Below are 26,209 nucleotides of genomic sequence, written 5' to 3'. Positions count from 1 at the left end.
TAAGTGTAATTGTATGGGTTCTGTGGCACATACCCCAACTGCATACCACTCTACTAGTTACCTTTACATAGGCAAGACTTGTAAGCACAATACTGGCAAGTGTGTGTGTGTGTGTGTGTGTGTGTGTGTGACTACCCTGTAGCCAGGCATACACATGTGTTATGTCTTTTAACATGCTGCACACCATGGTAGTCATCTGTGGTGAGTGGAGTCTACAAATTATTACATAGTTAGGAATAGAAAGGAATAGACAGTCAAGAATGACTACTGTTGGGTATGTTATTTTCCTGTGCCACTGTCGAGCAGTGACACAGAAGTGGTCCCCAGGGTGTATTTCCATACCCATCATTCCCCCACCCAAACTCCACAATCCCCGGGGTATATTTCCTTAGCCATCATTCCCCACCCCAAACTCCACATACACAACAACCATCCCTTCTCTGGTGAACTGATTAAGATTTAAATGTTATAATACAAGAGTTGCCTCTGTTTTGTGTACACGTCAATTCCTTTGGAACCCTTCTGTGTCACAAAGGGTGTTCAGACATGTTTATATATATGGCTATAGCTGTGTATATGCATATATATATATATATATATATATATATATATATATATATATATATATGTGTGTGTGTGTGTGTGTGTGTGTGTGTACACATCCCGTAAGTGCATATATGTATTTAGTATTTAGTTATAACAGTTGTAGATATGTAGACTTGTCTATGTTGTTTCACAGAGTACAGTACATTCAAGGGTACTGTACATATGTACACAAAGTGACTGTCCCATTTGTTTTCAGTACTGTGGAATACCTGTAGTAAAATGTGTATTATAAAAACCATGAAACATGTATACAACCCAGATGGCTTAGTGGTAAGTCCAGTGACCTTGGTGTGCATGGTCCAGGGTTCAAGACCTGCAAGGGTTGTTGATAATGTCATTTAGGACTGAATAAGACACTTTTAAGTGGGTGTACATGTGTTTTCACAACAGTAAGCAGTGGGTACACACAGTTAAAAGACATGTACAACTCACAGTACACTTGAAATGCCCTTCTTTGGCAATCCTGCTGATGTCACCCACCTAGAAATACACCTCTGGGACTGCTGTAACCCAGTAATCTCTGTAGTGCATCCTGTAACTGTGTAATGCTGTAGTGTGATAAGCTAGTTTGGTAGGTGTTCTAATCCCAGACTTGCCAACTGTGTGTGTGTCTCTGTCTGCCTGAGAAGGGAACAATGCTTTTTAGAGTATGCACACTCCTTACAATTCATATACTCAACTTTGGCAAGGATGCTGATGTCACCCACCTAGAAATACACCTCTGGGACTGCTGTAACCCAGTAATCTCTGTAGCATGTCCTGTAACTGTGTAATGCTGTAGTGTGATAAGCTAGTTTGGTAGGTGTTCTAATCCCAGACTTGCCAACTGTGTGTGTGTGTCTGTCTGCCTGAGAAGGGAACAATGCTTTTTAGAGTATGCACACTCCTTACAATTCATATACTCAACTTTGGCAAGGATGCTGATGTCACCCACCTAGAAATACACCTCTGGGACTGCTGTAACCCAGTAATCTCTGTAGCGCATTGGGTAACTGCGTACTGCTGGAGTGTGATTTAGAACTGTGGTAGGGTTCCATCCACAACCATGGCAGTTATGTATGTTTTGTGTGTGTTTCAATGTCTGTGTAGGGAGCAATGCATTATAGCCTACTCACTTGCAGGACATTTACAATGCCCTACTTTGGTAATCCTGCTGATGTCATTCCTTGTCAAATACACCTCTGGGGAACACATTTGCTAGTAATCCTTGTGGTGCATCCTATAACATCTCCATGCAGTAGTGTGATATAGATCTTGGTCATGGGTTCTATACCCACACATGTCAGTTGTGGATGTGTTGTGTGTGTCTCACTGTCTGTTTTGTGAGCAATGCATTTTGGGCTACTCACTTGCAGGAAATTTGAAATGCCCTACTTTGGTAAACCTGCTGATGTCATTCCTTGTGAAATACACCTTTGGGGATGGGTAGCCCAGTAATCTCCATAGCATGTGCTATAACTGCATAATGCTGTAGTGTGATAAACTAGTTAGGTAGGAGTTCTATTCCAAGACATGGCAGGTGTGTGTTTGTCAGTCAGAGCCTGTGTGGAGGTGGCTGTGAGTGTCTAACCACTGGACATGTTGAGGAGTGGGTTTTGTAGTTTTCCTATATGGTGGCCATATTATATGTCACAATGTCCACCTCACGAGGATTACAGATTTCAATCAGCCAAGAGACTGGGTTGGCAAGCCATACCCTACATCTGGCAAAAGGCCTGGTGAACAAAGTAACCAACCCTACTATTACCCAGAATACGGTCTGAACCCATGTGTCATACACAAACACACTTGCCTAGAAAATCCCGCTATGTTGCTAGTACCCTGCACATTGTTGACAGATAGTAGGCATGGTGTGATTGCAGTGGGCTGCAGAGGGCATGGCACCCTGTCCACCAGTACAATAGGCACATAATTGCAGACAATGCACCTTCACTATGTTCCCCACTGGATGCCTGCAACATATGTGGTGCCATCAAATGTGATCCACAAAGGACATACAATGCCTTACACACATGCCCTGTATGGACAGATGCCACTGACACCAGGGAATACCTGTATCATGCTATCAATGCAGGTGCAGGGTCAACCTGCTGTCTATTAGCAGGTCCTGCCACACCAGGCCAGGATTGGCACATCTGATGATAACAGTCTGTGTACATAACATGTGCCAGGCAAACCAGGTACACTTAAACATGTCACTGTACATTAATGTGGGATGTGCACATCCCAGGCAATGTCCATGTCAAGGACTATCAAACACAGACATGGCATGCATTGCAAAGCAATGGCCACACACAATAGTAACCAGGATGACAGGATGGTTAATACAATACCCATCTGTGTGGGACATTGCAGACACTACACCCCTGAACCACACTGCAGACCATTGTCAGGTGGCCTGATGCCAAGGATTACCCCTCACCCAGCCTTGTACAGCCATCTTGCACAGCCAACCACTACACACCCATGAAGCAATGCACACATGCATGTCAGTACTGGCACCTTGTGTCTGCATGTGGGGTATGATGTTCCCAACCACAGTCACACCCAGTATAACTCCCATTGGCATACTGACTGATGTCAGACACGTTCACATGCCCTAGCCCATAGAACCTCAGGATAACCCCTGTGGTGCATGTAATACCTGTGCATTACTGTAGTGTGGCAAACTAAGTAGTTAGGAAGTGTATTTGTGAGCCTGCCAAAGTGTGCCAATGTGTCTGAGTCCCTTAGAGAGTGTGGTTGTGTTGACAATGACATCTGTTCATGTGGACAGCCATGTGTGCTACACCTAATGTATGTCTACTATATCTCTGTTGCAGATGTCACTCACCAGCACACATATATGTTCTTACAGCACACCAACATGTCAGCTATGTGGCACATGGAGTAACTGCATGCACTTGTAATAGTAATGGCTAGTCAGTCAGGGGTTTGAACCCCTGTACTGGTAGGTGTGTGACAGAAGATGCTTAGGTTTTAGTCTCCCAGCCCTTCTCTGATGTACTTTGCCTCTGTCTGTCCCTCCCACACACTCTCTGGTGGGTGTGGAGATGTACACCTGCTCAGCAGCAGCTTGTGTTTTGTAAGTGATGGTCATGATCAGGTGATGGCCTCTGCACCTATTGCAGTCCTCCTCTAGCTGATTGCATGTGGAACAGCTGTGGTGACATTCCCATAGCCAATTGCATGGAAACACAGTACAATATCTAGGAACATCATGTTGGTGTTTGCCCATGACAGTCACTGTGAGTGGAACCTGGATCTGGTGTTTGGTAAACAGCATCACAGATGAAATCTGGATATTCCTCAAACAACATACACAGTGGAAAATAGCCTAAAGACAGGAGGGTGATGTGCCAGACATGACTACAGCATGTAAGTGTAGCTATGCTTCATTCAGACTACTGCCAATTTAACAGGTTGTGTGTGGTAATGGCTAGTCTGCATGTTTTAATAACTGACAAGAAAACCCCCATCTGTAGGGTCATCTGTGGACTGGTCAGTGTGTGGAACCATTTGTTTCTTGTGTTACTCACAGAACACACATCTGTGAACTGCAGAAGCATAGTGTGAGGATTGCAGTCAGTACACGGTGACAGTGATGAGAGTTACTGCCATCGCATCCCTGATTGGACATACGTCACATGGAACAGTGGTATGACAGTCACTGTCTGAGGTTATCACAGTGACATGCCAATAATGGGCCACTGTTCATAGCTGCAGTCACAAGTCATCTATGCTTTGGACAGATGTCATGCAGTATATATGCATGTGTTGTGCTCCCTCTGCAAATGTATGACATCTGTTGTCTTGGGTTGATGGTAATATCTATGCATGCTGTTATAAGTAATCCTGAATGCTGTTGACTATTACTAAGCCTTATCTGTGTTAAAACTGCAACACCATAGGCTGTATGGGATTGGAGGTCCCAGAGGAACTACCTGTCCCACTTCAGCAGGCCATGGCACTGGGCACCAGCACGTCTGGGGCCCAGCCTTGGACCTCCACCTCTGTTGGCTCTGCACCACCTTCTGGTGGAACCACCACTGAGGATGGGGCTTGCCCCCCCTGGGAGCAGGTCCAGACAGGAACCTGTCAGCCATCGTACAGTCCAGGCCGTGGTGCATAGGGGGCTCAATAAGGGGTTTTGAGGCCAGCTACACCAGCTCGAGGGCAGAGTGGCACATTTAGAGGGTGAGCCTGCCCCTCCTAGACAGCCCCCAGCACAGCCACCTTTGCGGCTGTGAAGGTGCAGTGGTGGCTGCCCATGGGTGGGGACCTCCATCCCACTGTTTCCATTTGGGGGCTCATGGGCTTGTGACTGCCAAACACCCCTCCCCGTCCAAGGTGTATCCCCCACATGTGTCATATACCACCCCTGTATGCTGTCTTGTCTGTCATCCTACCCAACCTATCCTCCATGAGCATACCTACTCTACTTCCCCAACATCCCACTCTCACCTTACGAAAATGGAAACAAAAGGCCAATCTGTTCCCAGAACAACTTTTGCCCCATACATAGCTGTCCATTTCACACACGTGTCCACTGGACACATGTAACCTTTTTAATTTGCATCACAACATACTACTGTTGTCCTCACCCCTCTCTCAGGCACATGATCCTGGTATGCACATGACTCCTAAAGGTTCCAGGTACATGTGATGCAGATGACCCCATTGTACACACAACACTACTGGTCCCTCTATGGTTACCCCATTTAACTTTTTAATGATGATGATGTTGCACACAGCACCTTGAAAGAGTACTGTTCTCACATAATGATTGGACAGGAACTGTTTTGTTAATGTAAATAAAATGCTCAAAGTAATGTATTTGGGCAATGTACAAATGTTTGCGTGTATTAATGACACATGTCTGTCTGAGGGAGTCTTGATATTACATAGGACAACACCACTACATAATACAGGAGTTGCTGGTGTTTCCCTTTTCATTCTTTTTTAATGCTTTGTTGTCACATGGTATGTTCTTGATATATCTATATATCTATATCTATGTATGTATATATATCTGGACATAAACACACACACATACATCTACATAATGAAATACATTTCCTATACTGTTGAATGACTGTGCTGGATGATATGTTTGTGATAACATCTGATGTCTGTATATCTGCCATGGCTTAGTGGTAAATCACATTGGCTGTGGTGTGCAGGGTCCTGGTTTTGAGCCTTGCAGAGGCTGTTTATTTTGTTGCTGGGCAGAACAAGGGCCATTGGATACAGAGTGATTAAGGCACTTTTAAGCAGTTGTGAGCAGGTGTGTGTGGGTTTGCATGACGGTAAGCAGTGGTTACTTTTGGTTACAGTTCCTTACACTCAGTTACCTTCTTGATTGCTTAACCTGTGTAGGCAGTGCTTACCCCCATGCAAACAGGCTGAAACCCACTCACTGCTGCTTAAAAGTGCTTACTCCCACTTACCCCTGTGCTAATTTCTTTAAAAGAAAAGAAAAAAGGGGTGATAGGAAAGTGGTGAAAAAGGGGCACAAAGAGGGAAAGACAGTAGGCAAGGTAGCTAGGGATGTGCAGGAAGGGTGTAGGGAAGGTCCATAGCTGTCCATTTCTTCTACAGCAACGGCTGTGCATATGCAATAAATTTGGCGGTACATTTGGACACTCACAACCCTGAGAGAGGGGTGAGGACAACAATAGTATGTTGTGATGCCAATTAGAAATGTTTACATGTGTCCAGTGGACATGTGTGCAAAATGGACAGCTATGTATGGGGCATGCTTTTTTGTGGGAACAGATTGCCCTTTTTTTCTTTTATGTTTAGGTGAGAGTGGGATGTTGGGGAAGGAGAGTAGGTATGATCAGGGAGGATAGGTTGGGTAGGATGACAGACAAGACAAACAAGACGTGTACAGGGGTGGTATATGACACATGTGGGGGAACACCTTGGACGGGGAGGGGTGTTTGGAAGTCGCAAGCCCATGAGCCCACAAATGGATACAGTGGGACTGAGGTCCCCACCCATGGGCAGTCACCACTGCACCTTCACAGCCCAGAAGGTGGCTGTGCTGGGGGCTGTCTAGGAGGGGCAGGCTCACCCTCTAGTTGCATCACTGGCCCTCAACTGGCATTGGCAGTCTCGAATCTCCCTGTTGAGCTCCCTACGCACCACGGCCCGGACTGCACCACAGGTGACAGGTTTCTGTCCACTTCCACTCCCAGGGGGTAGGGGCAAGCCCCATCCTCTGCGGCGGTTCCACCCAAAGGTGGTGCAGGGCCAATGGACAAGGAGGTCCCAGGCTGGGCCCCAGATGTGCTGGTGCCCGGTGCCATGGCCAGCTGAGGTGGGACAGGTGGGTCCGCTGGGACCAGCCTTCCCATACGAGCTATGTTGTAGCATGTTTAAGGCAGATATGGGTTAGTAATAGTCAACAGCATTCATGATTAGTTATAACAGCATGCATAGGTATTCCCATTACCCAGGGCACCAGATATAAAATAGTTGCAGAGCAGGCAGAACACATGCATATATGGGTAAACAGTGGCCATTACAACAACATGCAGGTTTCATTGATGGCAACAGGACACCAATATGGGAGTATTTTAACATGGCACATGCATAGAAACAGATGTGAATATTTATAAACCAATAGGACATATGTCCCAACAAAGGTTAGGAGTGTAGACATACCAAATGAGTTGTGTAAATCGGTTATTTTTGCACATATGGTAGGGGTGAGAGAGAGAGAGAGTTCAATTAACAACTAATAAATCCTTGTAGTTTTCACAACATTCATAGTCACTGCAGTGGTCTGTCCCTTACATGTATTATTACACTACCCAATGGCATTATATTGTACAATGGTATGTTTGTAGATTAGTATGTATGGGACCTGTGTCTTATGTACAGGCTTGACAAGATGCAGGTGTTAATGCAACATGTTTTGAGACTGCTGTCATACACTTTGGGTGAGATGCTGGGATGACAGGTATGTTTGCATGTACATTCTCTGACTATGTACAAGTCTGACTATCAGTTATATGTCATTAACAGCTGCCTACATTTCTTGGATCATCACACTAATTTGTCAGGGAACAGGGCAAAAGGCAGGTGATGTGGGCCATTTATCAGGACATACTGGGCAGATTGGAACAGTTGAGGGGTATGAATATGCATACCACTTTCTATTTGAGCATTCTAGCAAAATCTGTACAGTTGTTAAGTGTATATATGCATACAGCTTTCTCTCTGAACATTCTAACAAACTGTGTGCAGTTGTGTGGAATGATTATGCATACAACTTACTGGCGCTCCTGGGATCCAAAGCCCTGCTGTGTGTGACAAAAGCATTACAGTTAAGATCACTGTACACTATGCTATCAGGCAATTGTTGTGAGGCTTTGCAATGTATTTAGTCTAATATGACTGACCTGTTTGCACTTCCAACATTGTTATACAGCACTTCATACACATTTTATCTGCATACCACAGTGTGGGTAACACTGCTTACTACAACAGTACTATTTAATAACTGCAACAGTACAACAACATATGACTGCAGAGTAAACAGAAGCAATGCAGGGGTTACACCTTTATTCGCAGCATATTACACAATTCTGTATACTGGTACAACACTTTCTGAGGCTCTTACATTTATTTGTTATGACAGTACATGCAGGCTATTTACTAACCTGCCTCATGATGCATCCTTTGCAGCCTAGCATCATAGGCTTGCTGGTTCACAGCATGCTCATCTGCAGCTGTCAGAGAAGTACAGTGATATTTAGCCATACCTATCCATAGTATACACAAGCTAGGCAATTATTAACTACGTAGTGGAAGGAGTACTTACTCAGTTCTGGGGCATTCTGCATCTGCCTTGCTTCCTGGATCCACTGTTCCAGGACACTCCCCCACCACTTCAGGTCTGCATGGTGGTGCCTGACCTGCTCACCAGTCCAGGGGATACCTGTGGCACTAGTGAGGTCACAGGCGAGACTGTCCCAGGCCTCCATTTTGTACTGCGAGCCCTGGTACTGGCCCTGCAGTAGTCTCCTGTCATGGTGCTTTACCAGGAGCCATACCATGAATTTGGACTCCTGGATGCCCCAGCGCTGCACTCTAAAGTGAGTGCCTTCTCCCACTCCAGCCATTCTGCCTGCAGGGGGATGCTACAACCAGTTATGAGCCATATTCCCACCTCTTCGGTTTAAGTAGGGCCGGATTCCCACACTTTTCCGTAATTGGCCAGTTTCAAAAAGGCTAAGCTATGTCTTATTCATTACAGGTTATATATGTGTCTGGTATCCATGATTCATGTGTACATACACTGTATGGGGTCCTGGGGACTTCATAACTTTATTACAGTGACACCTCAACTCTATGTTTACTGCAGTACTCCAATTCACATATTTATGGTCTGTGGCAGGTTATAGAACATTACACTGTACATAGATTCAGTTCACATGTTTGATTTGATTTCCCTGTGGTGAGGATTAGTTTGCTGATACCTCCTTTATATGTATTGCTATCATGGTGTAGTGGTTAACTACTGTGACTGTGATGTGCAGGGTCCTGAGTTCTAGCCTTGCAGAGGCTGTTTATTTTGTTGCTGGCCAGAACAAGAGCTGTTGGGTACAGAGTGATTAAGGCACTTTAAAGCAGTTGTGAGCAGGTGTGTGCGGGTTTGCACGGAGCTAAGCAATGCTAACCTTCAGTTACAGTTTCTTACACTTATTTAGCCTCTACATTGCTTCACCAGTGTGGTACTCACATACTGGCAGCCAAACAGGCTTACACTCGCTTGCTCCCTCACTTGCAAATGCACTGCATTTGGTGTTTGCATCAGACACTCGCACCCTTGGGTGGGCGTGAGAACTACAATAATGCCTTGTGATGCCTATTACATCGGCTTACATGCCTACAGTGGGATGCTGCAACCATGTGTTTGTAGGTGTTGTGTAGTGGGTTATGCAGTGACAGATATGGTTATACCGTACTCAGCCATATAAACTGGACTGTGCTGCAGTGGGACCCATATCAGGAATGACTGCCCATTAGGCGTAAGCATGCCAGTAGACTGTACAGAATCCATGGCCTGTCCAGAGTTTGCTTCATACTATTGGTGTGTTCCTCTTACAATCTGCACCTGTCTGGCAAATACATGGGAACTGACACCATTAAATACAGACAAGTAATTGGGTTTAGGACCCCACATCCTTCAGCCGAGTCATGCTAATGCATAACCTATTATTCTATCAGCTTTCTAAGGTTGTAAGTGGAATATGTGCTTTCTGTCCCTATTTGTTCCCCCAACGGTTTATGTTCTGTCCAGTGGTTTTGCTCTTAGGGGCTGAGAGGTATGGATGTAAGCTCTGCCCATTTTGGAATATTACTTACATCCTAGGGGCTATCCTAATACAACTGCACCAGTCAACACCTGCACACCTAGGCCCATAATTGCATACTCATAGTTCCCCCACCTGCCCCTCCTCTACAGCACTCATCCTTACTGTGGGTGCAGGTGGGGTCTAACCACACCACTACACACTGCCCACTCTCCATGTGTCAGGACCCATGTTTTACGTTGTGTTGACCCATGGGTCATCAGGCTTGCACAACCTACTGGTCCGTGTACGTATACAGCCTGGTTGGATGAATCATTACAGGGACTGACTCCAATGATCATTGATTTTTGGAGTGTCCCACAAGGGACACTGATGTCTTTGTTTCAAGATTGGACCTGGCAGGTCTCTCCCACTGGTAGTATCCTGCTTGTGGACTGGGAAGCAGTGGCATGTTTACTTGTATTGTATGTTTGTATGTTTCACCTGTGGGAGTGGTTGATGCTATGTGTGACACGTTTGTTGATTGGACCCCTCATCCCCATTTGCACGGCCTGTGAACATATATCCTAGCTATTCACATGTGTATAGTTGCACACACACACACACACACACACACACACACACACACACACACACACACACACACACACACATATATATATATATATATATATATATATATATAGATATAGATATAGATATATATATATATATATATATATATATATATATATATATATATATATATATATATATATCTACATTACTATATACAGATATATCTGTATATGTATGCATACATGTATATATTTATATATTGCTGTCTATGTATATCTAACAACATATGGGTGTATGGGTGTCTGCATATGTATATATCTATATGTGGGTATGTATATGTATTCTGTCTCTGTATGTATACATTTGTACTACAAAGAGGCAGAGGTATATCTCCATGTAGCTATGGGTAGATATACATACACACATTCCTCTACATATATACATCTACATCTGGTTATTCCGTTCTTTGCTAGGTAGATTAGACTTTGATGCAGTGGGACTCATAGCGGGTGTGGCTGCTCGTTGGGCGATGCCTCTGCCCAATGAACATTTTTGCTCACATCCCTGGGGCTGTCTGTATAGACCCACATCAGCCAACACCTGCACACCTAGACTCATAACTAGCTACCAATAGTTTCCCCACTCGCACCTCCTCTACAGCACCCATCCTTCCTCTGGGTGCAGGTTGGGTCTGATCACACAACTACACGGTGCCCACTCTCCACTTCACAGGACCCATATCATATGCTGTCTCGACCCATGGGTCATCAGGCTTTCCCACCCTTGTATTCTGGGTATGTACCCACCCCAGCCAGAATGGTCGTCGTATCACCTTCCTTTGGTTATATGTCAATTTTTGGGGCTTCCCGCAAGGGACACTCCTGTCTGTGTTCCAAGATTAGATTTCACAGGTGCACTCTGTACCCCCCGGTTATATCTTGCCTGTGGTCTGGGGAGCAGTGGATTATTTACATTGTTTGTGGGTTTGTGTTTTTTTTCCTCTGTCCGGCTGGGGGGGTGGAGATCATGCTACATGTTACATGTTTCTTGCTTGGGCCTCTCACTTCCATTGGCATAGCCTGGGAACATATGTCATTCTTGTGTGCTGTTTCCTATCATAGCTGTATATCTCTGTATATCTGCACACACACACACACACACACACACACACAAATATATACAGATATATATATATATATATATATATATATATATATATATATATATATATATATATATATATATGTCTGTAACCTCCAGTTACAGTTTCTTACACTCAAGTTAGCTTCTACTTTGCTTAATCTGTGTAGGCAATGCATACCCCCACGCAAACGCACTTAAACACTCTTACTGGTGCTTATATATGCTTACTACTGCTTATTTATGCTTAAACCACTACACTATTGCTGTGCTGCTTCATTTGCATATATACCCATATACCCATGGATCCTAGTTTCCCAAACTCCCACCCCAACACTTCACTGACACAGCAGTCATCCATTCTCCAGTTGGATACACAGTGTATCCACACCACTACACATTGGCCACTCCCTACTCCTGTAGACCCATCCCATGCGTTGACTCACTCCACGTATCCTCAGACATCCCAAACATTTAGTCCACAAACATTGTTGAAATGTGTGACCAATAGGACACTATTCACAATTTTTGGGTTGTCCCACCTGGGACGCACATGTCTTTATTTCAAGATTAGACTCTATACTTCATTACATCATTACTCTCGTTAACAAGACACTACAATAAATTAATAACTATGACTATGTGGTAACGCACACGTTACACATGAGAGCTAGTAATGTACGAGTTTGGCGATATTATATTACAAATAGGACCGGTTTAGTGATTTGCGTTGCCTTAGCAGGCAGATCACTGGAATGATTCCATTATTTCATAGTGAGAAAGTCCTCATAATTTATTTTTTGATAACAGCACTGACTTCGGACATAGTACACACTTCTGCACTTTTGCAGATTTATCCCTTCCCTCTTTTGCACAACCTATTATTCTATCTACTGCCGAGGTTTGTAGGGGCACGTTCATGTTATTTATGTCTGCAAAAGGAATGCATGTGTTACAGAGAATGTACTTCTACATATGCATGTATGCATGTGTTTATGCATATATACTTATAATGAACTCATTGACCTTACGAGGCGGTCCAGTTAGAACCAGGCCATCCAACCCTGACACGCCTGGATCCATAATTTCATACCCATGGTTCCTCCACCCCACCCGAGTTTGACATGCACGCAAACCATCCATTCTCCAGTTGCTATCACAGCCATGACACACCTCCACACATTGCCCTCTCCCCAGCATTAGGGACCCTACACATATGTTGTCCCAACCCATGTATCATCAGGCTCTCTCACCATTTGGTCCTTGAACATGCCTGCCCTTGCTTGTGTAATGATCGGAAGTCCACACCGTCTAGCAATATTTGGGTAGTCCCACCAGGGACTACCCTGTGATTGTGTGTAAAGTAGACTTAGCAAATCGACAATGTTGCTCCCACTGGTAGTGTCCTGCCTGTGGTGTGAGTAGCAGTGCTTTGCTGACCCCTGCCCAGCTTGATATGACATAAACTGACAGCACTAAATAATACTGGGGTTGCTGTTGATTTCCTTCTCATTCTTTTTGTATGCGTTATTGTCACGACGTTCATTCTTCATAGATATATATATATATATATGTATGTATTATATATCTGTACATACACATGCACATACATCTACATAATTATATACATGTCCTATGCTGTTGCATGACTATGCTGAACGATATGTTTGTGATAACATCGGAATTATGTATATCTGCCATAGCTTAGTTGTAAATCCCATTGGCTGTGGTGTGCAGGGTTTTGGGTTTGACCTTTGTAGAGGCCATTTATTTTGTTGCTGCCAGAACAAGGGCCTTCAGATACAGAGTGATTAAAGCACTTTTAAGCAGTTGTGAGTGGGTGTGTGCGTGTTTGCGTGACGATAGGCTGTGCTATCTTCCAATTACAGTTGTTAAATTCGGTTAGCTTCTACTATGCTTAATGTGTGTGGGCACTGCTTACACCCGCGCAAATGCACTTAGACTTACTTAGTGGTACTTATATATGTTTACTGCTGCTTATTTGTGCTTACACCTGCTTATTAGTGCCTTATTCATTATGACACTACCACTTTGATTACATGACATTAGTTAAACATTTCATGCAGTACTCCAGTTCACATTTACATGTTATTATGTAGGTTATTCAGCAAAAGGATGTATAAATATGTTCATATACACATTCCACATGGAAAATGACATGTGCTATAGTAGGACTTGAACTGTGCATGCTGTTCATTAGGCGGATGCTCTAACTGCTACACTACTGACGTCTACGTTGATTCTGCCTGTTATTTTCTATTTGGATGATTTTGATGTGTAAGCTATGCTAAGCAGAGCCCATCGACGAGCAAACATGCTGCACTTCGCTTACACTTTCAATAATGAAGCAATACAAATGTAAAATAGGGACACGGGGAATCTAATTGTGATAGTTCTTGGGATGGGGCTCAACATTCCACTATGTGCTTGTATGTTTGCTACTTTGATTTTATTTCAGTGTTTGTGGACACTCTTGTATGCTTAGCATACATTTCAGTATCCATGGACACTGAATTAATTGCTTACTATCAGAGGCAAGCTCTAATAGTAAGCATTGTAGGTTGTGCAACTGTGGGGGCATGTTTAAGCCTCCGTAGAGCACTTAAACATGCCCCATGCACTCGCACACATTTCCTGTGCACGTCGAAGGTGCGGCAGCGCACCCTCATAAATATTCATATGGTGCTGCTGCACCATCTGTAAGGAGGACGCTCAGCGCAAGGCTAAAACCGTCCTTGCACCGAGCTTCATGAATCCCGGGGCCTATCTCCTTTCTTGGTGCAGCAGGTTGTCAGGGAAACCATGGGCTGTGGCAAACATATCCTCCAATGCTGACAGTACTGGGGAGATGGGTGAAGGTTCTGGGAATTTCAGATGTAACAACTCATAGTATTTTCTGAAGGACTGAGACTCTTCAGTGTTCTCCCACTAAAAACATTGATAAATTCTAGAAATAGTTTCAGAGAAAGTGAATCCCTCACAGGGAGATTCAGATACCATGCTCTCCTCTTTGTCTGAATCATAAATCTGAAGGGAAGAACCTGCATCTGTCCCATAACATTCCTCTACAGACTCAGTTTATTCATCAGGAAAAAGAGAAATACCTTTTTTTCTTTTACCAGAAACCACCTTATAAGAAAGGTCAATAGCCTATACAAGATCCTGAGTTAAACCTTATAACCTGCTCCTGTCAGGTGAAGTTAGGGCAGGTGAAGATAAAAAGGTTTATTAATGGCAGTAACTATTTTCCCAAGGATAGACAGAATATTCTGGCTAAGCAGAGGCACATTCCCTCCCCTTTATCCAAAACCAACAACAGTGTCTCTCCCTTGGCCACTAGGGGAATCCCAACAGCCACAGAGGACATGGCTAACCCCAATCTATAGTGGCTGTATGGACAACACCAGAGGGGTCTGGGGGAAACAGATGAGTGGTTTGAGGAACCAGCTTTGGCTAGAGCAGAGTAATCTACCTGCAGTTGAGCCTGATGTGGTGGCAAAGGCTGTTTAGTTAAATTTTTCTTTTGTGGCTGGATGAAGGACCAACCATAGGGCTGGTAGTTTGTTCCCTGTACAATCCAAAAATGGTGCTTCTTTTATGGGAAAATTATTTAAAAGTAACTTTTCCCAGGTAAATCATTGTAAAGAAGCACTGTAATACATTTTATCAGCCCCCAAAAGTAATTTAAACCCGATTTCTGCAGAGGAAAAAAAAGTTTTAGAATGTTTAAAAGCACTTTAAAAATGTCACAAATAAAAGTCTGCTCCTGTTAAAAATGTCACAAATAAAAGTATGCTCCTGTTACAAATGTCACAAATAAAAGTCTGCTCCTGTTTAAAAGTACAGTAAAGCTATGCGATAGTCAACAAAACATATATTCCTAGCATAACATACTTTCATAAACAGGAAAGTTAGTTAAACAATAAATATAATATGTGGAAGGTTTTTATATAAAGGGCACTCATCTTCCCAGAACTGGAACAGTACAAGCCATCTGTTGATCCTCAAAAGCCCACAGATGAGTGCTCTCTCTGGCCACAGGAAAGATTTGAAGGGCTTGGCATCTAAACCTGTCTTTCAGTCAGTTCATCTCAAGCTGCCTAATTGTTTGGGTGTGTGAAGGTGACTTTAAGGTTTGCATGCTGGCTGGCTACCCTTGACAAGATATAATCCATATAGCTTAGTAGCACTGATAGATATTATGAACATTGTCCATGAATGACTTTGCCTCTTTTAATTACTTTGTCCCTCCATCAGTCAATAATGCCAGAAATTACAATTTTATACTTGCCATTGCTCAGAATATACTCTATGCTAGAACATTTTATGGACTACTAACTTTTTTATGTGAGTTAGACAAGCATCTAAAATTCTCTAATATCTAGTGTTCTCCCAGTATTACAGGATTTGATCACTTCTATAGGGTAGTGTATGGTACCCCCCCCCCCACACACCCATAACCACACACATTCAGATATTCATAAAAAACAAAAAATTGTCAACCACAGAGCAGATACCCCCACACACACACACACACACACACACACACACACACACACACACACACACACACACACACACACCTTCTCTACCTATCCCCTAACTAACCTCCACTACGGCAACCACCCTGGCAGAATCACTCACATATACAGACCCTCACCTGAGACCACTCATATTTCTACATATGTGCTCAAATGCTGCCAAAGATACGCACACTTTTTGCCCCATCATCACCACTAGTTATCAGCTGAGCTCCCCAACACTCAACTCTAACATGATCTCTTCCATTGAAAGAAATGAGTGAATGTGAACTTTTGACCCTATTAATTAAAGGGGCTGGAGTGCTATTTACACAGCTAGGTGGTTCTATGAATTGCTTGGCCATATAAATGACTTAATGCAGGCATTTCTGTGGGAGAGCACATGACTTGTCATCATATGCCACTCCCCTGGAATGCCTCATTAACTGTGTGGTAAGCCTTGGCAACAGCCCAATGTGATGATTCTAGGGATCATGTAAAATTATTGTGGTAGGGCTACCTTTGAATTGGAAGGAGCTGCCACTAGCAAAAGACAAGTCACATTTGGGCTTACTCCTGGTGGTGGTAGCATTTTCTGAATCCCAGGGTCCCAGGGTATGATATTTGGGTCTTTTAACAGACTTGCAAAATCAACACCATTAGATATTCAAAACCACACAGGCAATCAAATGTTATCATTTTTTTCATTTATATATTGAAGGATACTATTTATTCAATTTTGTAATTTCTTTATTTTTTTATATGTCAAAAGCGTTTGTCAAAATATACATCAAAGCTCAACTACAAAGTATCAAAATCTCCTAGCACAAGATACTCACTTTATAACTGGAAGGAAGCAGCTATCACAAAAAATGAACACTTTCTTCTCAAGATCTCCATTGTCATCTACTAATAACACAGGTCTGCTTTAAAAACACACTGTTAAAATAAATAGGTTTATTACACTAGTAGATAGTAAGGGAAACTGGGAAATAACTCTTCACAAGTGTAAGGTGCAGTGAGATGGTGTGTTTTTTCTTGTTTGTTTATTTTCACTTTTTTGATGGAATGTGGCTCAAGGGGCTAGTTATGCATAGGCAATATATGGTTTTGTACTTGAGTCAAAAACATACATTTGGGTGCATATCTATCCAAAATCCATTTAACTAAGTGAAAAAAAGCTTATGTTGAATATCCCCAACATCACTGTGTGACATTACAAATGCAAAATGGTTATGTGCAGTAATTAAAGCAACCCAACTGTCATTAACATTCACATATAACCTTCTACACTGGAACTGTTGCACCTGTAATGACACATACTGGAAATACAACGACTTTACTCTATCCTTAGCCCCATTTCTCAGCTCATGCACTTTACAACCACCTTCCTTCATTTATCCAACAAAGAGTGGGTATTCTCTAAAATTGTTTAAGCAGTCAGAAATTCCTTTCTACCAACTATAAGAAACATTTCCACTATTCCCACCCTACAAGCTCACCCAGGGTGGCTGCGGTGGTGCAGTGGTTGTCTTGTCACCTCACAGCAAGATGTTCTCCAGTTCAATTCTTGGCTGGGGTGCCTTCTTTATGGAGGAGTCTGGATGTCCTCTTTGTGTTTGTGTGGGTTTCCTCGAGGTTCTCCGGTTCCCCCCAACAATCCAAGCACATGCAGTAGGTGGACTGGACAATCTATGTTGGCCATAGGTGTGAGTGAGTGATACGGATGAATTACCATAGCAAGGCTAGCCACCCAGTGCTGTAAACTTTGGCTCGAGATGATTGTCACTGCTGAAGTGATACCTCTACCTCATGTGCAAAAATGGGAAAAGGAATTGAGGATGGATTGATGGAAGCTCAGCTAGGTAGAGATCTAACTGAATTTCCACTCTGTCAATGTTTTTCTTAAATGTAATAGCTTCAATCCACCTATTTGTTAAACTGAATCCTCATTTCAGTGGGCTACTGATCATAGCACAGATAAAAGCCACTATAGCTTGCTCTCTTTTTTACACAAATACATATATATATATATATATATATATATATATATATATATATATATATATATACATACATAAATACATATTATATCACACATAGTTTGATGGCATTCATAGGCAGTAATTACATAGCAGAATAGTAACATGCAACAAGGAGGTGATTCAGCGACACAGGTAGTATGACTGCCCTCGGGTAAACGTAGCTTCAGTATGCTGCTGAGTATACAACTGATTACATAAAAATATGGAAATAGATTGGCCAATGCAAATGAGGAACACTGGGTATGTTAATCATAGTATCAAGTATGGTACAGAGATTCAGAGATGTATATAAAGCAGGTGCATTACACCACAGTGTTCTCCTATTCTGAATGCCAGGAATTGTGGTGTACAGGATGCTACAATGGTTGCAATACCAGCAGCATCTGCAGCAGATAAATCTGTTAATGGCCTCTTTTGGAGTCAGTGCTCATGTCATTTTAACAGTGCAAACAATGCCACCATGTGTGTAACCTACCATTGGTTAAATGACATGTGTATAGGCAGTCTATACAGGAGTTTGTTGAAAAGGATTGCTGACATGTGGAATCGAGGGGGTGTGCACATCCCAGTTGACCTGAAGATATGTATAGTTTTTAACCTTCCTAGCTACAAGGATCTTTCAGTGACCTACACCGAACACATTACAAATATCACAGGGATCAGTCTCATGTCCTCTGCCACCTCCGTGGCATCATACTGCAACATATGGAGGAGCATGTGTGGTCCCAAAGGAATGCAGATGAGAGTACCACCACTATATAGGGTGCCTTCCATAATATTTCCAAGCAGTACACAATTAGTTCTTATGACGCTCTCATGTAGCACATATCTTACTTATACCAGAGGTTCATGTGGAGTGATGTCCCACAGAGTTATGTACTTAATTCACATGACTCTCCTATGTGGCACATATCCTACTTATATCAGAGGTTCATGTGGATTGACGTCCCACAAAGTCATATACTTAATTCACATGACTCTCATATGTGGCACATATCGTACTTATACCAGTGGTTCATGTGGATTGACATCCTGCAGGGTCATATACTTAATTCGCATGACTCTCATATGTGGTACCTATCCTACTTATACCAGAGGTTCATGTAGACTGATGTCCCACAGACTCATATACTTAACAGGTACATAGGGTACAGAGGCTTGTATATACAACTACCATGTCATCAAATAGCAGATCATGACATACCTCCCAACTGTATGGATTTTTGCAGATTGTCCAGATTTTTGCCTCATATTTTTGGTCTGTTTCTCATAAAATTGTGGTTTTCTGGCAAATCATTTAGTGTTGAAGTCAGAAAATAATGACAGGCATTTGAGTTTCAGACTTCATACCATTCAGAAAATTCATGCTAATTCCAAAACCTATTCCATCAATTTTCTAAGTTTACTAGATCAATATTTTAAAAAAGTCTCCCTATTTTGGGGTCTTTGTTCCCCATTATTTATGGTTTTGTCTAGATTTCTTGATCTAAGAAGTTGAGAGGTATGGTCATATACTATACTTTCACTGTTCTGTATTGTACCTATAAACCAATGAGAGTGTTGGAACGGTGATTTATGAGCCTTGTCAGTAACTTCCAGACCATGGCATAGATGGCATATAATGCTACACTTGCAGAGACATGAAATATGATAGAATATGTTTGGGCACTGGCAAAGAGGAGCCACGAGTCTATAACTCTGGGTTATGATACAAACAACATAGAATAATATGATGCCTGCATTACCACACCAGGCTACACAAGCCATTTCATGGACTCTCCATGTTGTGAGTCATATATTACCTTAAACAGAGAACAATCATCATCCTTTACAGAGGTTGGGCGACACAGTGAAAGATGACAACATTGCTATCATATGTGCCAGGGCCATGTGAGGTAGATGCGGTAGCCACAATGTCTGGCAGCAGCTTATAGGGAGTTAGGGATCAGCTCCTCCAGTAGAGGTGCCACATCATGAACCCTGTCGATGTGTACTATGAAGGCCTGTGGTCTTGGGTTCACTGCAGTCCATGGCAGTGATGGCAGAGAACTATGTAAACATGCATGTGCACCCTGTTGGGGTATATCTTATTGGGAGCCAATTGTTCTATGGTGCCATGGTGCCCAGTGACCCAGACGATGGATAAGAGTAGGCATGGCAAACCTTTTCCCCACAGGGAATATTGATGGGATAGAACTACAGAACAGACAGCATGCAGTCTGGTGAGATGTTCCAGGAGTACAGCCTGAAGATCATCAGTGACCATATACTTGAGACTGACCATGGCCAGGTGTGGTAGCCTCAGAGGCCAAATTCAACAGGCATGCTGTCTTACAAACATTCTGTGTCATTTGGGTAGGCCCATCCTGTAACTGGCTACCTTGTATCCAGACTGCTCAACAGCTATGAATATCAGGGCCTGCAGATGCAGACTGGAGAGGGGTTGCCATCTAACTCATCGATGCACCAATGGATACAAATGGCTGAAGAAGTATCATCTGCTCCCTATCTCTATATTCCATGTCACTGTGCAGATACTGGATATAATCCTGTAGGCCATGCAGGTACTATGCATCATCCCAGAGGCAATACATAGCATTCTCACCATCTCATCAATGGTGTAGATAGCAGCTGTTTATGCCTGGATCCCTGATCTAGATGTCCATGTATTATTTCCAAGTGCTGCACACAGGCTAAGGACACACCTGAATTCATGGCATTGCTACAAAACACCATGCCCTGCATAGTCTAGGTGGGGAATGTTCACATGCTCACAGTAACAGAATGTTCACCAAACACTGTTGAGGCTGGTGGTTCAGCCTCATACCTTTCAATTTCTTAGTGCAAGAAATCTGGACAAAGACCCAGAAATAGGGACAGATTTGAAATATTGTTCTTATAAACTTAGAAAGTTGCTAGAATATCAGGGGTTAACATGTATATCTGAAGGATTTGAAGACTGAAACTCAAATGTATGTCATTATTTAGTGACTTCAGTCCTCAGATCATTGCAGTGATTTGCCAAAAGATCATAATTTTTATAAGGAACAGACTAAAAATACAAGTCTGCGAATGTCTGGACAGTTGAGAGGTATGTTCAGCCTGTCCTTCCACATGCTTCTTAAGTATGTGGAAGGTGTGTGAACCCTCAAATGATAAAGCTGCTGACAGTGTCACTGTGTCATAAGACTGTGGGATTTGTACATTTCTGTCTTCATCAGCCCCTTATTATATGCAGATATCAGGCAAAAGCATAAAGACAACTATAGCAACACTCAGACAAATCTTAGTCCCATACCCTTGGCAGGAAAACTCATAGATGGCACAATATATGACTAGCATATGGACACAAACATGCATTATTATTCAGGGTGCTGCAGTTGCAAACTTTCTGAATATGTCCAGTTTCTCATACAGGGCACTTCAGAGGGCAGTAAGGAAAAAGCTGCTGCTACTACTATTACTACCACCTTGGTGCATCCCCTACAGATATTTGGGCACCCATCACTATCCCAGCTCCCACATGCAAGCCACCATGAATGTGAAGGTCTGCCCTCCCTCCCCAGAAATGAACAGCAGGAACTCCTCCACCTTCCTGAGCTGCTTCTGTGTTGGAGGTCTTCCTCCTTTATTGACATGTTTTTGGCAATATCTCATGCCTTGTTCTTGGTATCCAATAGCACATTGGTTACCGTTTTGTGAATCTGATGTAAGCTCTACTATAACCACCTATAGTACTGAAGTCAGGATTTACTGCCTATGATACCTGGTCTCAAAATACTTTGCCACCAATATCTTTGGCCAAGATTCACATGACTTGTTTTTAGAGGGCCTGCTGTAACACATCTCCTGAGTGATTTGTTTTCCAGCCAATGTCTCTCTTGTGGATACATACCAAGCTGTTGACAGCTATGAGTTACATTATATCGGTCAGTAAGTGTACATGGCTGTCTCTGGGATGTCCCACATGTCTGTATGCTGTCCACTATCTCATGTTGTGTCATGACCATTCTATTCCCTTTCTACACAAATTACAGCAAAGAGCTCGCTAAGGATGTCATTCCTTCTTTCAGAAGCATAGCAGACTCCTATATGTCTCTGCATGCCTTGTTCCCCCATTATGTGTTTACATGCCTCACCTTATGTACAAAGGCCATCATGTCTTGCCCTCTTTATATGCAACCCTGTCTAACCCCTGATGTGTCCCCACCCACACACACAGGCTGGACATGGCAGCATCACACCTTTGTGTTACACCTCACACCCACATATACAGCATCCTCAGGTGCCTCTTTTGCTTCCATTGACCCCTGGGGGAGTACCATCCTGGGGTACATTACCAGATGCCTGCTCTTCCTTCAGCATGCCAATATCAAAGCACAATCTCTTAATTCAATAAACTTCGGATTCTTTTTAGAGCAGCCTCTGACAACATGATAGGCCTACTTTGCATCATGTTAAGACAGGCCTCTCAGCTTGACAGTAGTGCTAATGAAGCAATTTAGCAAAGCTGTCTTTACATCACTCCCCTAATGCACTGTGTTATCTATTCTAGGCAACATTAACTTGTGAATTCATGCTTTTGTAGAGCTGGCGATAAGTTCGCACTACCCTTACCCATGGTGTAGCTTCAATAGCATTCCATTGTTGTGCTATGATAAATATATCTCATGACATCTAAACATGCATTTGTGTGCATGGGGATGCCAGTTTGCTTCTCAAACACACCTAGTAAGTTTATGGGCCTACCTCAGGTGCTGGGAACACCATGGTTCTTGTGTGGTGCTAAAGGAGAGAAAGACATTTTTTGTTCTACAGTGGTATGGCAAAGATGGCTAAAGAGTAGCAGCTTTAATGTGATGTTCTGCAGAAAACTCTAAATTCTGACAGGAAAGTGTTAGCATTTTCAGTTTAAAAGGAATATACTGTTATTTTATCACTATACTACAATACTACTAGAAGTAGTATTTTCCCCAACTGTTTGCAGCGATTTTAATGTTCCCGAATTAATCATTTGGATCAGGCTTCTACATCTACAGTTCCAATATGAGTTCTTCTAAAACCTCTTATAAAAAAAAATAAATAAATAAATCAGCAATTGGTTTCTCCAGTCCAAGACCTCTGGTCAGAAAAAAATGGATTTCATTCAAGATGATTCGGTTAAGCAAAACGAACTGCTAAATGCCATGGTTCTACAACAAGAATTATTAAATTCAAATAATCTATGTACAAGTGTTGTTCAATTCTTATGTGGTGAATCAGAATCAGCAGCATACAAGCAATACAGTTCGGTATCAGAACAAAAAATCCATATAGTGCAAACACTAAAGGTGTTTTATATACACCAAAAATCCTTCTGCTGCTTTAGTCCTTGTCTTCTAACTAAATGGAGATGCTGTTGGTACAATTCACACTATATGTTTTTCCCATGGTTCTGAATAGATTTGTCAGAGTGATTCAACTCAAAATTTATATTAATAATGCAGAAAACACTTTAAATGACGGGGGGGGGGGGCAGATAAAAGGAAGAGAGAAAAAAATCAAACTGAATTTTTATTAAATCAAAAGTTAGTAAATACAATTGAATGCCTAGAGAACAGAAGAAATAGAATAAGAATTTTTGGAGTCCATGAACAACATGGAAGGGGGTGGTAGGATGACCTTTCTTATTATGTGTATGCCTCAGATTTTAAGTCTACAGGAAGGACCTTCATATTGTATGGAAAAGAGCACAAAAGCCATTGAGAAACATGCATCAATACCCAAGTCATCGCCCAGATCTACAACAATACAACAATTCTTAACTTGACAAGGAGCATGTGTGAGTAACAGCTTGGTCTAAATCCACAACTAAAGTCAGTTTAAATACTATATCAATCTAAAACATACGAGAAAATTTGAGCATGCTGCCCCTTAGTGAAGTGCTTATAACAAAATGGCATCAAAGCCCTAGTATTTCTTCTGTCAACAGTCTGTCATACATGCAAAAGAAAAGCTTAATTCCAGATTTGGAATATGGGTGAGCTTTTCTTTCTTTAAAAGACATCCTGATGATGACGTGTAAAATTCTGTGGCACCAGAGAATTCAAGCATCGAATGAGAAGAAGAAGGCATAGACACAGGCAACATAACTTGAAGGAGAACTAAACAATAAACTCTCTGACTGAAAAATTGTATTCAGAAATAAATATTGTATTATCACAATTTACATTATTTTGATTAGCATAAGAGTTAACATATACATCTCCATTTGAACAGAACACTCAAAAATGTATGCCTTGCTTTTATTTAAATTTGGAAAATTTTTTTCACTAAAGCATAGTTTATAGTTCTGTTTCTTTTCCATACTTATTACTTTTTGCTCTCTTTTATACAGATATTTATTTTAAATCAAATTACATAAGTGTTAGACAGCAGTAGAGGTAGAAATCGTTGCACTCATAATGACCAGTGGATTCAATCACATGTAAGTAGGTAACTGCGATTACTTTTATTCATGAATAGATTATTATTATTATTATTAGTAATATTATTAATGAGCTTTCAAAACAAAAGCAACATGACAGGTGTTCCTCTACACTGGCAAAGTGCCTGCCTTACACCGCAGATTCTTTAGAAAAAACAGGAGTGAAGACAGGTTGTGAAAACAAGTTTTTTAAGGACAATTAATGTCACACCAGTTAACTTTCAAAATCATGCTAGCTTTGGAATGATCAGTCAACTGAATAGCTATAGTGGCAAAGTTAAGGCTGAATATTAAGTAAGTCTTCATATGTCCCAAAAACAATCTGACTTGGGTTTTGGTTACTGCCCAAGGACAGCTCTAAAGGGCTTCTGATTTTTTTTTCTACCTGCAGTTTTACCATCCCTTGAGCTATCACAAACCATACATAATATGGATTCTTGTACACCTAGTTTAGATTTAAAGGGACTAGCAATAAGGCAGGCTGCCCTGAGATAATGTAAGACAACCTGGAGTTTGGAAAGATGAGTTGCTCAGTCTTACCTAAAGATGAGCATGATGTCCAGGTAGGTAATGACATAATCTGTGTGACATCACATCAGTCTGCCTATTACATGTTGAGAAGTAGCAGGTTTATGAGAAAATCCACAGGAATTAGTTTATATTGGAATAAAACATCAAGGTTTAAAATGCATTTTCCTCTGATGAAGTCGGTTAAAGGGATCTGACACTAGACTTCCATGAGATCTAAACTGAATGATACTTTGAATTTTCCCATTTTTCTAGCACCTCATCTGCATAAGCATCAAATATCAAGATTTCACTGAGTCTCTGGAAGTCATTATATGTCTGCCGGTTATCCCTGAGCTTTGAACCATAAAACAGAAGCAAGTGCCGAAAAGGGAAAACCAAGAACCAAGTAGAAATTCAGCACAAAAGACACCCAATACAGTTCCAATCATCTAGTTTATTGAAAGTCATAGTAAAAGGACAATTCTATTATTCTACCATTGTGCTTTTACTATGACTTTCAATAAACTGGATCACTGGAGCTGTATTGGGCATCTTTTGTGTTGAATTTCTACTTGGTTTTTGGTATCACCGAGCTTTGGTATTAGCGCTACTGGCCCATTTCAGTCCTTTTGGCTTTTTTCAATAATTCCAAACTTTAATAATTTTTTTTTATCATCTTGTTTTGTGACCTCCCTTTGGATTTTTGGGACTCAACAGTTGTTTAATTTAACTCTTTGTGGCAGTTTAATATAGAGAATTAAGATTGTAAGATGGTAACAAGTTTCATCTTATAGTCCAGGGTTCAATTCTCTCAGTCTTTACTTACCCACAGTGTCTATCTGAGCAGCCACTCATTCAGACAATGAGTTCAGCCCTCCACTGAAAACAAGCCTCTACCCATGGGGTTGGCATAATGGTTAAGGTCATTACCTCTCAGATACAAGGTATAGGGTTCAATTCCGACACCTGGTTATTGGCTAGGCTTGCAGTAGTTTGCAGACTGACTGACAGCTT

The sequence above is a fragment of the Protopterus annectens genome, chromosome 7.part0 (assembly GCF_019279795.1).
Source record: "Protopterus annectens isolate FY-2018-M chromosome 7.part0, PAN1.0, whole genome shotgun sequence".
Lineage (NCBI taxonomy): Eukaryota > Metazoa > Chordata > Ceratodontiformes > Protopteridae > Protopterus > Protopterus annectens.
The sequence above is the reverse complement of the archived record's forward strand: the minus strand, read 5'-3'. Positions refer to the sequence as shown.